This window comes from Helianthus annuus, chromosome 9 (genome assembly GCF_002127325.2).
Source record: "Helianthus annuus cultivar XRQ/B chromosome 9, HanXRQr2.0-SUNRISE, whole genome shotgun sequence".
NCBI classification, from domain to species: Eukaryota; Viridiplantae; Streptophyta; class Magnoliopsida; order Asterales; family Asteraceae; genus Helianthus; species Helianthus annuus.
Window position 1 is genome coordinate 87,059,720 of NC_035441.2, and position 18,696 is coordinate 87,078,415.

An 18,696-nucleotide genomic window follows, 5' to 3' on the forward strand; every position below is an offset into this window, starting at 1 on the left:
GTGTTGCTTGAAATAATCAAAAGAATTGAAATTGGTATTGATGTAAGAAGAAAGATGAAATATGATCACAAGAGAGGTTGTTTTTTAAATGAAAATTTGAATCCTACTGATATGGTTAAAATTTTTCTTGCAGGAACGACAAAGAATGAAGAAAAAGAAAAAGATGAAATTTCAAAAAGTGAAGCTGTGTGCTCAAAATGCGAAAAATCCGAAGCAGAAAATGTCAATATCTTGAAAGATGTGGAGAAGTTGACATTGGAAAACAAAGCTTTGACGATCGACAAGAAAGCTGATGATGAACAGATTCTGGAGTTACGCTTGAACTGTGAAAAGCTGAAATCTGAGAATGATAACTGTTAAACGATTTGAACGGTTTGACATTAGAAAACAAAATTTTGAAAGAAAAAGAAAAAGACTTTGAAAGCAAAAGGAAATCTTCAGAAAATGAAGATTTCTGGATAAAACTGTAAAACAAGAATCTGAAAGAAAATGAAACGAAATTTCAAGAACAGTTAAAAGTTTTGGAAAATGAAAAATCTGTTCTTGAAAATATTAAAATTGAAAATGAAAAATCAATCAAGTCTCATCTTGAAAGAATATCTCAGCTTGAAAATGAAGCTGAGAATTCAAGAAACAAGATTGATGAACTTGAAAAGAAATTGAAAGGTTTTGTGACTTCATCAGATAGTTTGAATTTTCCCTGTCCAAAACCGATCAATTCTGTTCCAATAAGTGACAATGTCACAAATTTTGACAAGGTCAAAATTGAAGATTGTGATGACAAATCTGATGATGAAAAAGAAAAAGAAGAAAAAAGAAAAATGTTTTTGAAATTAAATGAAATGTTTAAGAATACTGTTTTACATTCTACTGAGAAAGATGAATGCTCAACGCAAAAACCTGTAAAGAAGAATGTGGAACATAAACAAAAAGATAATAAATCGAAAAATTTTCAAAAAGAAAATAAAAGCTCATCAGATCAATCATCCAATCACAATAAAAAATCACAAAAATTTAAAAATCAAAACTCAATAATAGTTGGTAATCAGTGGTGCAGGTTTGACCACAGTGCTCAAATGCCAAATCAAGGATACAAGAAGAGAAATGGTGATTACCACAAGGCAACTCAATGCTATGATCTAAGTGTGTGGTATGGAAATGGTTTTATATGATATGAAAGAGAGAAGAGGTATGATAACAGAGTGTGTTACTCTTGTGGCTATCAAGGACACATTGCTGTTAACTGCCAAAGCCAGAGATTTGAAACGAGAAGGTGTTATGAATGTCAAATCAGAGGCCATATTGCAAGACATTGCCCAATGAGATCAAAGGAAAGATCGAGGGATAAATCTCAGAAAATAGAAAAGAATCCAGTCAGTGTCAAGCCCAAAGGACAGAAAGTTCAAGAACCAAAAGTTCAAGAACAGAAAGTTCAAGAAAAGAAAGTAAAGCTTTCACAAGGGCAGAAAGACAAACTGAGGAAGAAAAGGAAGAAGGCGAGAGAGTATTTGGAAAGGATTTTATCCTCGGATACAACAAGAAAATCAGAAAAGAGTTCTGATAATCCAGTTTGCTCATCAAAGACTGACAAATCAAGCAAACTGAGTTCATCAGATGCAAATCTGAGGACAGAATGCAGTGTTAAGAAAGAAAAAGTTCATGGCAAGGAATTTGTTTCTTCGGAAACAAAGGAGCCACGTGTTGGTGATGAATCTGACTCCTCAAAGTTAGACAAGCCACATTCAGGCAATGATTCTGGTTCGTCAAACCAGAAGAGCCTTTTGTTGAGGTAAAAACTGTCAAACCCAAGGCTGGTCAGGCTTGGGTGAATCTTTTCAAATGAAAAACCTGACTTGCCGGAGTTCCCAGGTTGGTAAGTGTGGAACAGGTATCGGCATCTTTCTTGAGAAATTCACAGGTTGGTAACTGTGATATTTCGAATTACAAAAGACTAATCAAGGACATTAAAGGAAAACAATGTGATGAAAGAATCCCGAATTTCTGAAATGACACACAAAACTAATTTTCCGGAAAAACCATTTTGATTAAAACAAACTTCAGTCTTTTGAAATCTAAATGGGAAAATAGTTTGTTGTCAGGAGGAGTTCTGATTGTTTACGACAAGGATGGTGAATTGAAGTGTTTCGATATAAGTTTGTCACTTTATTTGTACAGTTTGTTTTCAAATTTTCCTTGAAAATCAAAATTGAAACATATTTTGATTTTAGGGGGAGAAAAATTTAAAAAAATTAGAAAATTTGAAAATGTCAAAAACATTGAAAAATCAAAATTGAGTTTTGTTGAGAAAAGAGGAAATGATAATACATCAGTGGACTATCACAGCACGCTAAAGAAATGAAATGTCAAATGTGATAAACGGTCTCACTAATGATGTGTCGCTAGGTTTTCGCACATTTAGTAGATTTATTCGGGATATAAACCTAAAATTTCAAACTTGCGAAATTTGTGGGGAACACTACTTGGATATATAGGTAACCCCTGAAATCTCGTTTGAAAGGTCTCGTATTCTGATATACTAGGTTTTTATACTCAATGATGTCTGGGGTATTATTCCGGGACTTCTGCTGAATGGAAGTTCTGACCTAGTCCTTGAATAATATTTTCCTCAAATGCTTGAAACATAGCATAAGCCCTCAGCTGATTAGACAATAAAATTGATAATCATTGCTGTTGTAGCTAAAAGATCCTCTAAAGGGGACATACTGAAAAGTCGAAACTGATATCTCTCTGCGCATACGGAAGTATCGATCTGAGATCCCTCAGTCCTCGCATTTAACCCCTAATTTATGTATAGATATCATTGTAGTTTACTCACCTGTAAGACTGAATATTGAGATTCTGGATACGGGAGTATATTCAAGAGGTGGGACACATGAATGAGTTAAGTTCCTAAAACATCTAAATCGTATCCTGAATAGATTGAAAATTGTGTGAAAATTTAAGAGAACAACTATATCGTCAATCTATGTGAATCGTTTAGAACTTAATATGATTAAAGCTTAACGGTGCTAGTGATGTGTCTCATGAACTGATATGATCCTCTTACACAAACTCACAAAAATATTATTTGTATATATTTGTTTACTGCATTTCATTCAAAAACAAAAATCCAAAAAGATTTTTGGAGTGTTTTAGCATAAAATTTTGAAAAGACAAAAAGATTTTCGACAACTGATATTGAAGAGCTGATATTCAAAATTCTAAGTGCTAAACATGATGAACAGGATTGGGAGAATATGTTGAAAACTTTGAATGTCATATACAAATGTTTTGTAAGGTTATATGCTTAGTTAATCAAGGTCATTCATTTGAACTTGATGTAACTATACAGATTGATGAATTAATGATTTCTACCAGTAAGTTTCTTAAATCTAACTGTTATAAATTTGTGAAACTTATGTTGAGGTAGAGGATGTGCAGGTTAACCAGGTTTCAAATCCTGAGCAGATGCAGAATAAAGCCAGGAATTGATCCTGAACTTGTGAACCGATGAAAGCCAGACTACGATCCCGACAGCTAAGTCTAAGGGGGAGTCTGAAGACGAGCTCAACGCAAGAGGAAGCGTGGATTAAAAAAAACCAGATAAATATTTTGGTGAAGCTTGTATACGGAAATCCAGGTGTCGATCCCAAAAGCACGGAAGCTTGACGAAAGGGGGAGCCTGAAGAAAGAGACTACCGAGAGGGGGAGCAACGGAAGCTCAAAGACAGATCCACGGGGATTCTGTTTGAGAAAGAGAAAGACAAGACGCTACGAGATTGACTATGGCAATATCCAAGGGGGAGTCTGTTAGTGCATTATCTGTCTATCGCCTCCGTCAATCTAGTCCGTAGCAGAAACCGAAGAATTCTAAGCTTTTAGTGTTATATCTAGTTAGAAAGGCAAGGTGGTAATTTTGTAAATAATGAGATTTCTCATTATATCCCTTATCCTATAAATAGATCATTTAGTTGTAAAGTTTAAGACTTTTAGCTCATTTGGAGATTTAGAGATTTAATCCTAGAGAGAGAAAGTCTAGAGAGAGAAAGTCTCTCCACGTGATTCACGGCTTTGTACACGACATCATATCAATAGAATCACGTCATTAGTACGTTCTTGTGTGTTCGATCACGCATGTTCAAGGATTCCGCACGTCGAACGTTCGTTACGCAATCGTACAGTGTCAAAACCGATCCTACAAAGATGTTCGAGATTTGATTGAGAAAAACGTCCAAGTTTATGCTCTTGTTAATTGGAAACTAATTCATGATTGATTCGAGATTTGATTGAGAAAAACGTCCAAGTTTATGCTCTTGTTAATTGGAAACTAATTCGTGATTGATTCGTAAAAAGGGAAGCGCGTAAACAGCGTAATAATCCCGTGAAATCAGCGATTCTTGGCAAAAAGGAAAGTTTGCAACTGTTGCTTGCTGTGTTTGGCGGCAAGATGGAAAAGAAATTCGATTATATAAGATTATAAGTTTTAAACAATGCGATATGTAGACAAGAAATGAGAGTTGGTGGAATGGTTTGATTGTTGCTTTGTGAGTCGGTAGACCCGGGTTCGAAACCCGCGGGCTACATGTTTTATTTTGTTTCCATTTCTTTTTTTAGTTAGAGTTTGAAAAGGCCCCCTTGACTTGCAAAGGTTTAATTAATTAACTATATTAACTTAAGTTATATAACTAAGTTAGTTTGTATAACCTCAACTAACTTTAAAACTTAACAAATCTAACTAGATTATTGTTATAAAATAAAAGAATAAAACTTTAATTTGTAAATCTAATTAATTTAATTTATTACACTAATAAATAAATAACTATATTAATAATTATAAAGAAAATCTTCCGACGGTTATTTAATTCGCGAAAAATATCCGAGCTTCAAGGATTAGGATCCAAAATTCAAAACAGGTCGGATTTTGGAAATCCATTTTGACGGATGTTACAGTCTCCCCTACTTTAGGAGATTTCGTCCTCGAAATATAGGGGGAAAACTTTTAAAAAGGTGACATCTAAAGACTCAAAAGAGAGAAGAAATAAGACTTGATCATAATGTTTTGTGTAAGGAAAATTGTTTTCATGAATTTGTTTATTGAGAGGGATGAGAAGCAATGGTATTTTAAATAAAGTGATAACGGTCTATTATGTATGTTAGTACAAGGATAAAGAATGTGAAGATAGTTTTAAGGTAAGGAGATAAGTTAGGATTCGAACGTTTAAACAGACCTGATTGCAAATGAGGTTTGTATAAAAGAAAAATAATGATGGAAAATAATAGAAGTATGGAAGCGAACGATTGACTCTTAATGAATTCAAGTATAAGAATGGCCTAGGTATTGATTAGACGAAGTGGCGTGTTAAGATTGAAGTCTCGTCGTGGGTAATCGGATGTAATGTGTTCGTGAGTTGTTTAAAGTTTGAAGAAGGTCTAAGAGGTCTGTAAAACGCTGAATTTCTCATGGCACGTTTTACGAAAGTTTGGTAACATAGTGAAAACACTTATATATAGGAAGTACCAGCGGCGTATCCACCATGTTTTAACCATGTCACGTCTGTCTCGTATTCGGTGTCATGTCACGTTCCATGTCTTACCATACACAGTAGTACACTCTATGGCTCTCATACGCCTATCACTATAATCCCGTGTGCACCCGCGATTATTTTGATCGTCGCATGATCCACATAGCTTGTACTAGTTGTGTATGAATCAGGGTATACATAAAAAAGATAAGAATGTGTATGTATAAGAATATAGTATATAAGCAAGTCCATGCTTAAGTATGTATGGGACCCACATAAGAGAATCCCTCGGATTCCACTCGCGTACGGGTACGAATGTATGAATCATGAGTATGAATGAAAGTATGAGCATAAATATAAGTTTAAGTATGAATATTCACGTAAGTTTGAGTATAGGCATAAAATGTACGAGTAGTATGAGTATAAGTATAAGCATAAAATGTATGAGTATAAGTGTAGGTACGAATAATAAAATTTACGTATATAATGTATGTTGGAGCATAACGAATTTGGGCATATGAAACGCTCAAGAAATTTGAATATGTAAAACGAATGATATAAGTGATTTCGTCGTGAAATATCGATTAAAACGTGTATGATAATTTACATCTATAGTTGTTTAAGCGAAATGTCGAGTTTATTGAATCAAAATAGATCAAGTTCGATTTGGAATGTAGATTATAGTTTGTAAATGTAAGACGATATAAAGTATTCATTGGTTATGCATAATGTATTTTGTAATGAATAGGAATGCTACTTTGGCTTCAAAAGTTTACGTATGTTGAAAATTGTCGGTCCCCATGAAGTCTTCTAGCCCGCATGTTTTGGAATTTGAATGGCGAATTAAGCGGTGTAGAAAAAGTTTTCGAAAATAAGTTCGCTTCATTTGCACCAAAATAAGAAATTTTTAAATTTTGGAGGTGAAAGCGTCGATCCTTAGAAAAGAAATTTAGCAAAAGGGTTTAGTGGTTAAGTTTTTAACAAATGATTTGTTGATGTTGAACAGAGTCTTTGGTAAAACGATCATATAACATCCATAAGATCTTATAAGTGTATGAGAAGGGTTTATTTGATTTTGATTAACAGTAGCAGTCCCTAGTATGATGGTATAATGTGAACGTGTTTTTGTTATTAAATCGAATATGAAGTTCATGGACAAGAGATTCATTGGACCGATCAATTGGTAGGTAGCATTTCGTAAGGTTTGGAAGTTTGGGTAATGAAACGTTTTAAGACATGATCAAGAATCTCGTATATATGAGTTAAGTGAAAGTAGGTTGTAGGGCAAGAAGTACGTTTGATAAAACAATGTATTTTGAATTTAATATAGGTAGGCATTTTGATGAATGAGAAATAATTTAGGTATAAAACATGATCGGATTTGCATAATAGGATATTTTGAGGTAAGGTTTTGGTAACGATCACCTAGGTAAGGGAATCACCCCAAACTCATCGGTGAAGTCGTTTTAAGAAAAGAATGAGTGGAGCTAATCGTCAAGGAAAGGAATTCACTCCTATCTCGATGATATGCCTCCGTTTTGGTGTTACAAAGCATGTAAACAAAATTGAGTGACGTTTTGAAATCATGCATATGTATAAATGTATGAAAAAGATTTAATATGTTGTGTATGTGTGTGGAGTAAATATCGAAAGTAAATTCGAATTTGAAAGATTGCATCATATAAAATAAATAGTAAAACACATGTTTGATTAAAATTTAGGATGGTTCCAAAACGGAACTTTGACTAACCAAAGTGGTCGAAAAGTCTTTCGAATTTGAGGAGCATGCTTTGGCCTAATAGGTGAAATACTCTCGTCGACAAGTCGGTTAACGGTATTTACCCTTCCGGTTACTACATGTCACAAATCGATCGAAATCTCGAGACTCGGCGGGATTTATGAAAAACAAAAATCGAGGAGTGGAACTAGTCGACAAGGTGCGGGTTTCACCCCTAGCTTGGCGATTTCGTACCCTATGTGTGGTTGGTACTCGTCGGGTGAAAATTTAATTTCGACACGTTGACGAGGGTCTACTAGAATTTTAAAATTGGAATTCTTCATCAAGATGAGGACTTCACCCCTAACTTGATGATAAATCTCGTGTAAAAAGAATAGGTAGATTGAGAGTCGTTCACCAAATTATGGGTTTCACGCCTAGCTTGGTGAAGTTGTCTCGTTTGTGTATTACGAGTGGTTTTGATTTTAGTATAAAAGAGTAAAAGACGTATGTTCAAAATAATAATAACAAGTATAAGCATAATAAGTATCTCAAGAAATAATACGTAAAAGACATTTCAAGTGTAGCACATAAAGGATGGAATGATACAACAAGTATTTACAAACAAAGCAAGTATTAACACAAAAGTGACATATATGTTTAAAAGGCCAAAAGCAAATAAATAAGGAGTAAATAATGTATCATGCAAGTGGTTCAAGCAAAACATACGAATAAGGCTCTAGAACTATAGACTAGGTAAAAAGGATGGAAACTCTACCTAATTCCCTTTAGGTATGGCTCTGATACCAATTTGTCACACCCCAACCGATGGCGGAAACATCGGAGTGAGCCGAAGAAAGATTGCTCATTACACATAACGCTAAATGTGACAATAGAATTAAAGATAAATTGATTTCATTCATAAATAAAAGTTACAATACATGAAAAATACAAGAACAATACAACAACAAATATGAAATTTATACAACGTATTTGACCTAAGACGTCTAAATGTATATCTAAGCATCTTTGCTATCCATTTTCATAGCATCATCAATCATCAACCTGTAACATGTTTAAAATACAATTCAATGCAAAAGCAAAGGCGAGTATACAAGTTTAAGCATATGTATAAGTATAAGTATAAAAGTTTAAAACGAATCCACATGGCAACTTAGTTGATACGAGATCAACCTAACATGGCATGCAATATTTCTAGCCAATCCTCTGTTTACGCAAGAAAGTTTAGTTAATTTGAAATGTCACACCCCCAAATTACCACCTAGGGAGTGTCCCGGTTAGGCGTGTGACGACTAGCAATGAGCCACCAATTACATTGAATCACAAGTTTGAAATAAAGTTCCATCATTTAGTAATACCGAAATCTCAACATAAGTTGTTCAAAAACCATAAGTTCAGCGGAAGCATTAACGTATCACAAAGTATAAGTTTCACACAACCAAAGTAAATAAATGTTTGTTAAATAACTCAGCAATGCAACCATGACCACTCGCACCCTCCAGCCAGCAAGTTCCTGTGTTCCAAGTACCTAAGGACCTGCGAGCATGTAACACGTGTATCAGACAAAGCTGGCGTGTTCACAGTTTTAGAAAACGTTTGTTACCCGTTGTATGTAAAACAGTTCAATAACCAATGCAAGTAATATTGTTAATATCTCATTTCCAAACACGGACGGCTCCTGAAATACATGACTGCCCTTCCCACGTACTCCTATCTAGTACTGGGCCAGACTGGGTCATTAGTTCACCTCCGTCCTCTACAGGCCCGGGGTGAGGGTGCCAAACCTAAGTAGCGCTACTAACTAATACCCGATGAGGGACTTACAAAAGATGATAGGTGAGAATATTAACCAATATACTCGTTTTTACCCAAAGACTCATCCCCCCCATGGGATACCCACTGACTGTCCCCAACCACTGGGACGCATGCTCGAATGTAGTGAACTCACCTTGGTTTGCTCGGTAGAATTAGTTACTCGTTTAACAACAGTGATTAACCAAGCCCTATGATAGTTACACATAACAGTCAGTTTGCATACAAGCACATCACGTATCATTTCTCATTTAATCATGTACACAATCACCAATGTTCACATTCATCACTAAGCATGTTAGGAAACTAAATCAGGTACAACATCTTTCGACACATTATCTTTCGGTTCACAGTTATCATCTTTCGATTCATAGTTATCGTTCGACACATCAGTTATGTTTCGACACATCTTTCGACACATCAACAATGTTTCGGTCAACAGTTATCTTTCGGTCAACAACAATGTTTCGGTCAACAGTTATCTTTCGGTCAACAATAACTATCTTTCGATCCTATGGTTATGTTTCGGTCAACAACAGTTATCGTTCAGTCAATACGGTTATCATTCGACCACAGCGGTTTTCACTCATCAAACGGTTACAGCATCTTTCGGTTACAGTAACCCTAATCATACAATCCGACAATTACGTTTTGTGTTTTCACCAAAAGTCAGTCCGTGAACGTGTGTGAATGAGTGCATACTTGTGCTCTAATGTACGATATGGTATTCAAACAAATCACGATAACCGAACAACAATAATCAATAGCCTATCCGATGGGCTAGAATACAACCGATTAACATTAATCCAATCGATTAACCCTAGTCCGGTTCTACAACAACCCGAAACCATTCATCAAATTAACCCTAATCGGTTGAAACAGGAACGTGGAACAATAACATCAATCAACATTATATCACAGAAATCGTCAATCAATCACCTACTTGTTAAACCCTAGTTCCATGCATGAACTATCTATCAAACAAGATCATGTAATTGAGAGCATCACATAGGAACAATATGCAAAGGATTATACTAACCAAATGACGGATGAGAATATGATGATGATCACAACAGGAGGTTCTTGATTACTGCCGTCGCCCAAAAGGTTTCTAGGGTTTGGAATATGATTAAGTGTTTTGTGCTAGACATCTACGTAACGTTTTATAACATTGATGGGGGTTTGGGCCGGTACCGAGTTGGGCCGAAGGTTAAGGCCTTTCATCGAAGGATCCTTCTGAGTCCGAAAGATTGTCGAAGGATCTTATCCTGGGTCGAAGGATAGGTCTTTCGGTTCCGTGATCCTTCGAAGGTTGGCCTTTCAGTCGAAGGATCCCAACTTGGAAGATGTCTTAGCATAAATCAAGTATCCCAATACGTTACTCATTAACAAGTTTGCAACATAATCCTACTAGCACAATGATCTAGGACATGTAAATACAACAAAGGAGTCGGGGAATAGGATAATACTAACCTCAAGAAGTCGGGTTGTCACATCATCCCCAACTTGAAAGAAATTTCGTCCCGAAATTTAGCAAATAGGTACAAGAGAGTGAAGTGACAATTCAAGATCGTTGCGGAATTTCCTCAGGTGTTACATCATCCCCAACTTGAAGGGGAATCTCCTCCCGAGATTCACTAGTTTTGCTTGACTCTGCTTTGTCTTTGGGAAAGAGGTGAGGGTACTTTAGTTTCATCTGATCCTCGCGTTCCCACGTGAACTCCGGTCCACGCCTTGAATTCCACCGGACCCTAACAATCGGAATTCGACTGTGTTTACGCACCTTGACCTCCCGGTCCATGATTTCAATAGGTTCTTCAACAAACTGCAGCTTGTCATCCAGCTTGAGCTCTTGAAATGGCACAACTAGTGTCTCATCAACCAGACACTTCTTTAGTTGAGAAACGTGAAACACATCATGAACATTGCCTAATTCCGCAGGTAACTCGAGTCTGTAAGCGACTTTACCGATCCGCTCAATAATTTTGAATGGCCCAATGTAACGTGGATTAAGCTTGCCACGCTTCCCAAAGCGTACAACGCCCTTCCACGGTGAAACTTTCAACATAACCCGATCATTAACTTCGAACTCTAAAGGCTTTCTACGCTTGTTAGCATAACTTTTCTGACGATCACGCGCTGCTGCCATACGATCCCTTATCCGAGCTATATTTTGCGAAGTTTCCAGAATGAGTTCAGGACCTGTGAGTTGACTGTCACCTACTTCCGCCCTACAGAGAGGAGAACGACATTTCCGCCCATACAATGCTTCGAACGGAGCTGCCTGAATACTTGTGTGGTAGCTGTTGTTATAGGAGAACTCTATTAACGGCAAGTGTCTTTCCCATCCCTTCCCAAAATCGATCACACATGCCCGCAGCATGTCTTCAAGTGTCTGAATAGTGCGCTCACTCTGACCATCCGTCTGTGGGTGGTACGCGGTGCTCATATCAAGTTTCGAACCGAACAATTTGTGCATAGACTGCCATAATTCAGAAGTGAAACGCGGATCTCGATCTGAGATGATAGAAGTTGGCACTCCGTGCCGAGCAACTACCTCCTTAAGATACACTGCTGCAAGCTGCGAAAACTTATCTGTTTCCTTGATTGCTAGAAAATGTGCCGATTTCGTGAGTCGATCAACAATCACCCATATAGTGTCGTTTCCAGCCTGAGTTCTTGGTAATCCAGTAACGAAATCCATAGCGATCTGTTCCCACTTCCATTTGGGTATTTCTGGCTGCTGCAGTAGACCCGAAGGCTTCTGATGTTCCGCTTTAACTCTAGCACAAGTTAAGCATTTACCCACGTATGTGGCGATGAGGGCTTTCATATTCGGCCACTAATACATAATCTTAAGATCGTGATACATCTTGTCCGATCCCGGGTGAATAGAATAGCGTGACTTGTGTGCTTCATCCATCACAAGTTCTCTAAGATCACCAAGCAGAGGAACCCATACTCTTCCCATAATGTAGTAGATGCCATCAGATTTCTGTTCAAGCTGCTTTTCCATACCGCGTAAACCCTCAGCTTCGATGTTTTCTTCCTTCAATGCCTCAGTCTGAGCCGTACGAATCTTATCAGGAAGGTTGGAATGTATAGTGAGTTGTAATGCGCGAACACGTTTAGGCTTCGTTTCTTTGCGGCTAAGTGCGTCCGCCACAACGTTAGCTTTACCTGGGTGGTATTTGATGGCACACTCGTAATCATTGAACAACTCCACCCAGCGACGCTGACGCATATTCAATTCTTTTTGGTCAAAGATATGCTGGAGGCTCTTGTGGTCGGTATAGATAACGCACTTCGTACCGTATAAATAGTGCCTCCAAATCTTCAGCGCAAACACCACTGCTCCTAACTCCAAGTCATGTGTCGTATAGTTCTTCTCGTGAACCTTCAACTGTCGAGAAGCGTAAGCTATCACCTTCTCGCGTTGCATCAACACGCAACCGAGACCCTGAATCGAAGCATCACAATAAACTACAAAATCCTCAGTGCCATCCGGTAGAGATAAGATTGGTGCGCTGCATAACCTTTGTTTCAAAAGCTGGAAAGCATCCTCCTGTTTCGTCCCCCAAGAGTAAACTACTTTCTTCTGTGTTAACGAGATGAGTGGCTGTGCAATCTTTGAGAAGTTCTGAATGAAACGGCGATAATACCCTGCTAGACCGAGAAATTGCCGCACCTCCGAAGGGTTCTTTGGTGCCGCCCAATTTCTAATGGCGTCAACTTTGGCAGGATCCACATGTATGCCTACCTCATTGACTATATGCCCCAGAAAATGTACCTCCCGTATCCAAAAATCACACTTAGAAAACTTTGCGTACAACTGCTCCCTCCTCAGGAGTTCTAGGATAAGGCGTAGGTGCCGCTCGTGATCCTCCTTGTTCTTGGAGTAAATTAGAATGTCGTCAATAAAAACGATAACGAAGTCGTCAAGGTATGGCTTGCACACGCGGTTCATGAGGTCCATGAAAACCGCTGGTGCGTTGGTTAACCCGAATGGCATAACCAAGAACTCATAGTGACCGTATCGCGTCCGAAACGCGGTTTTGGGAACGTCTTCCTCTCTGACTCGCACTTGATGATAACCAGACCTTAAGTCGATCTTAGAGTAAAAGCTCGACCCTTGTAACTGGTCAAACAGGTCGTCAATACGAGGCAAAGGATAACGGTTTTTGATCGTCATCTTGTTGAGCTCGCGATAATCTATACACATTCGTAAGGACCCGTCCTTCTTCTTCACAAATAAGACTGGGGCTCCCCAGGGGGAAGAGCTAGGTCGGATGAAACCCCTATCCAACAGCTCTTGGAGTTGGTTTGATAATTCCTGCAGTTCTCCTGGCGCGAGACGATAAGGAGCACGAGCAACTGGGGCTGCCGCTGGGGCGAGGTCAATCTGGAATTCCACCTGACGATGTGGAGGTAAACCAGGGAGTTCCTCAGGAAATACGTCAGGATATTCCCGAACAACTGGAAGATCCTCGATCTTCCTTTCATCAGACGATGAATCGGTAACAAGAGCTAATATAGCAGGATAGCCCTTACGCAAATACTTCTGAGCCTTCATTGCCGAAACAATGCTAACTGGGGTCCCGCTGCGATGACCTTGAACTGATAGAAATTCCCCACTGGGAAGGGGAACACGTATGATCTTCTCCTTACAGAGAATCTCTGCTTGATACTTGGACAACCAGTCCATACCAACGATCACGTCGAAGCTTCCAAGAGTAATAGGAATCAAGTCAATGTCGAAAACTTGACCCAGAAGATCGATTTTACACCCAAATAGAACATGTGTAGCTTCGATTGTTTTACCATTTGCGATTTCTACTATGTGTTTCATTACAAGAAGTGTAGGACTTAACCCTAATTGGGAGCTAAACTCCAAAGACACGTAACTCCAGTCGGCACCAGAATCAAATAAAATAGAAGCAATAACACCGTTTACTGAAAACGTACCAGTAACTACGTTGCCGTCGTTCCGCGCTTCCCCAGCTCCCAACACAAACCCGCGCCCACGCGCAACATTACCCCCGTTGTTCCCTGTATTGTTATTCCCGTTACCACCCCCTGTGTTCTGTCTCAGCTGAGGGCAGTCTCGCTTGAAGTGCCCCTCGGCCCCACACTGATAACACCCTTTCTGATTACCCTGAGTTTGCTGAGGCTGTTGCCTACCCGCCTGCTGCGCTGGCTGCTGCTGAGCTGGAAGTGTGGTCCTACAATCCCTGGCCTTGTGCCCCGGTCGATTACACCGATAACAAACTCGAGTACACTGCCCCTTGTGATGAAGATCACACTTGCTGCACAAGGGTAGCTTCCCCGCATATGATCCCTGCCCTGATCTGTTACTCGAGTTCTGATTTACTGATGCTGTCTGACTGAAACTACGGGTGCTGCCAGTATCCGTCTTCTTCTGAGGCTGTGTAGAGTTGGACCCCTTGTCCGTATCGTTCCACTTACGTTTGCCATCTGCAGCAGATGCAGTGGAAGTAGTGGCAGCTGTGGTAGTGCTAGAAATACGAGGTGGCAATGAGTCGCTCTCCACCTCCTGGTCAACGATTTTATGTGCCAATCTAACAATCTGGGTTAGGTTATTGAGGTTCGCTGCTGTAACTAAACCCTTCACCCGTGGAGGTAACCCCTTAATAAACAACTCGATTCTTCGGGGCATGGGTCGGGACAAGTTCGGACACAAATCAGCTAACTCATACGACCGCTTCACATACGCCTCGATTTCAGACCCCACCATTGTCAGATGATAGTACTCATTCTCTAACTTCGCTATTTCATCTCGAGGACAGTATTCCTCTCTCATCAGTTCCTTGAAATCATCCCACGTAGTGGCGTTCGCCGCCTCAATACCTAGCAGTTGGACCTGGGCATTCCACCAGGTCAAGGCACCATCCTGAAGCGTGCCTGCTGCAAACTTTACCCTATCCCCAACTGGGCAGTTACATATCGCAAACACTGACTCCGCCTTTTCGAACCAGCGTATGAGTCCTACAGCCCCTTCAGTGCCACTGAAGGTCTGTGGCTTGCAATCCATGAAAGTTTTAAAAGTGCAGACCGGTGGGTGGGGCTGGTTTTGTGGCGCCGGCTGACCTATTAACGAAAGGAAAATAAACCAACAAGTAAGACTCAAGTTCACGATTCAAAGGAAAGAATGTCTGGTACATGTCATACCAGCCTGATAAGCTGCCAAGGCTGCAGCCACCTGGGCGTTGAGTAATGCCTCTAGCTCAGCTTGAGTCATATGGATTTCGCCTTGTCCGCCACCGCGGCCTCCACCACGCCCACCGCGTCCACCACGACGACCTCCACCACGTCCGTTCATGATTCTATAAGTATGGGAAGAAGTAACAAATTAACAGACCATTTCAGGAGAATGTCAAGTATTGCTATAGTATTCACAGTTTTCGAGGTTCTAATACAACATTGACTAACAACGCGGGATTCCTTTTTCACACTAGTCGAGATTTACTGGGACTCACATGCACCTCACGTTGTTATTATGTGTGCACCCATAATAATAACCTGATTTGCATGCTTATCTCAGTTCCTCCCTACTCATGTTAGAAGGTTTCCCCTAATTCATACAGTACGACCGTCGATATCACAACATAGATCATGTAAACACAAGAAGAGTCCTACTCTTAAAAACACGTAGTATGGACAGGTAGCATAGTAATTCGTATTGTAATGGCATGTGTGCGTTCGAGTGTGATATCAATCATGAGTATGTACTAACTATATTATACAATAGTAAACAAGAGACGAACCTTGCTGCCTGGAGCTGAGTGTCATGGTCAATGTCGTATCAGTATGTCGTATCAGTTCAGTTATAGTCTGGTTTTATAAAACATTTTTAAAACCAAATTCACTATAACCAGTGGCTCTGATACCAAACTGTCACACCCCCAAATTACCACCTAGGGAGTGTCCCGGTTAGGCGTGTGACGACTAGCAATGAGCCACCAATTACATTGAATCACAAGTTTGAAATAAAGTTCCATCATTTAGTAATACCGAAATCTCAACATAAGTTGTTCAAAAACCATAAGTTCAGCGGAAGCATTAACGTATCACAAAGTATAAGTTTCACACAACCAAAGTAAATAAATGTTTGTTAAATAACTCAGCAATGCAACCATGACCACTCGCACCCTCCAGCCAGCAAGTTCCTGTGTTCCAAGTACCTAAGGACCTGCGAGCATGTAACACGTGTATCAGACAAAGCTGGCGAGTTCACAGTTTTAGAAAACGTTTGTTACCCGTTGTATGTAAAACAGTTCAATAACCAATGCAAGTAATATTGTTAATATCTCATTTCCAAACACGGACGGCTCCTGAAATACATGACTGCCCTTCCCACGTACTCCTATCTAGTACTGGGCCAGACTGGGTCATTAGTTCACCTCCGTCCTCTACAGGCCCGGGGTGAGGGTGCCAAACCTAAGTAGCGCTACTAACTAATACCCGATGAGGGACTTACAAAAGATGATAGGTGAGAATATTAACCAATATACTCGTTTTTACCCAAAGACTCATCCCCCCCATGGGATACCCACTGACTGTCCCCAACCACTGGGACGCATGCTCGAATGTAGTGAACTCACCTTGGTTTGCTCGGTAGAATTAGTTACTCGTTTAACAACAGTGATTAACCAAGCCCTATGATAGTTACACATAACAGTCAGTTTGCATACAAGCACATCACGTATCATTTCTCATTTAATCATGTACACAATCACCAATGTTCACATTCATCACTAAGCATGTTAGGAAACTAAATCAGGTACAACATCTTTCGACACATTATCTTTCGGTTCACAGTTATCATCTTTCGATTCATAGTTATCGTTCGACACATCAGTTATGTTTCGACACATCTTTCGACACATCAACAATGTTTCGGTCAACAGTTATCTTTCGGTCAACAACAATGTTTCGGTCAACAGTTATCTTTCGGTCAACAATAACTATCTTTCGACCTACAGTTATCTTTCGATCCTATGGTTATGTTTCGGTCAACAACAGTTATCGTTCAGTCAATACGGTTATCATTCGACCACAGCGGTTTTCACTCATCAAACGGTTACAGCATCTTTCGGTTACAGTAACCCTAATCATACAATCCGACAATTACGTTTTGTGTTTTCACCAAAAGTCAGTCCGTGAACGTGTGTGAATGAGTGCATACTTGTGCTCTAATGTACGATATGGTATTCAAACAAATCACGATAACCGAACAACAATAATCAATACCCTATCCGATGGGCTAGAATACAACCGATTAACATTAATCCAATCGATTAACCCTAGTCCGGTTCTACAACAACCCGAAACCATTCATCAAATTAACCCTAATCGGTTGAAACAGGAACGTGGAACAATAACATCAATCAACATTATATCACAGAAATCGTCAATCAATCACCTACTTGTTAAACCCTAGTTCCATGCATGAACTATCTATCAAACAAGATCATGTAATTGAGAGCATCACATAGGAACAATATGCAAAGGATTATAATAACCAAATGACGGATGAGAATATGATGATGATCACAACAGGAGGTTCTTGATTACTGCCGTCGCCCAAAAGGTTTCTAGGGTTTGGAATATGATTAAGTGTTTTGTGCTAGACATCTACGTAACGTTTTATAACATTGATGGGGGTTTGGGCCGGTACCGAGTTGGGCCGAAGGTTAAGGCCTTTCATCGAAGGATCCTTCTGAGTCCGAAAGATTGTCGAAGGATCTTATCCTGGGTCGAAGGATAGGTCTTTCGGTTCCGTGATCCTTCGAAGGTTGGCCTTTCAGTCGAAGGATCCCAACTTGGAAGATGTCTTAGCATAAATCAAGTATCCCAATACGTTACTCATTAACAAGTTTGCAACATAATCCTACTAGCACAATGATCTAGGACATGTAAATACAACAAAGGAGTCGGGGAATAGGATAATACTAACCTCAAGAAGTCGGGTTGTCACATCATCCCCAACTTGAAAGAAATTTCGTCCCGAAATTTAGCAAATAGGTACAAGAGAGTGAAGTGACAATTCAAGATCGTTGCGGAATTTCCTCAGGTGTTACATGAAATGACCACAAGTTTAAGGGGGCAGTGCGTTACTCCTATAGCGCTATACATGTCAAATGGAGGCTCGTGAAAGCTAATGACTAAAACATATCACATAAGTATGGTCCACGTAAGCATCAAGTATAACCACATAGTATTCATGTATAAGGATTGTTTTCGTGCATTGCATAAAGAATAAGTTTAAGTTTAGTTTAAATAAGGTAAACATGTTACACCCCAAAAAGTGGTAAACATAAAAAGGGGTTGCGAGTATACTCACATTGGTTGCGTTGCGATTTCTTGTAAGTAACACACGAGTAAAGATTGACAAGAATCCAAGAGAACGAACGTAACGGTTATCCTATATATTTAAAATAGCACGTAATGAACTCGTTATTATTTGAAGATTAAATATAATTCCTAGTTTTCATCGTTTACAATTAATTACAGCATAAACTTTTTAATATTCTTGCATTATAAAAGGGATCTTGTATAAATTCTCCTTCATTCGATTTTATCCTTACATTTAAAAGAAATATG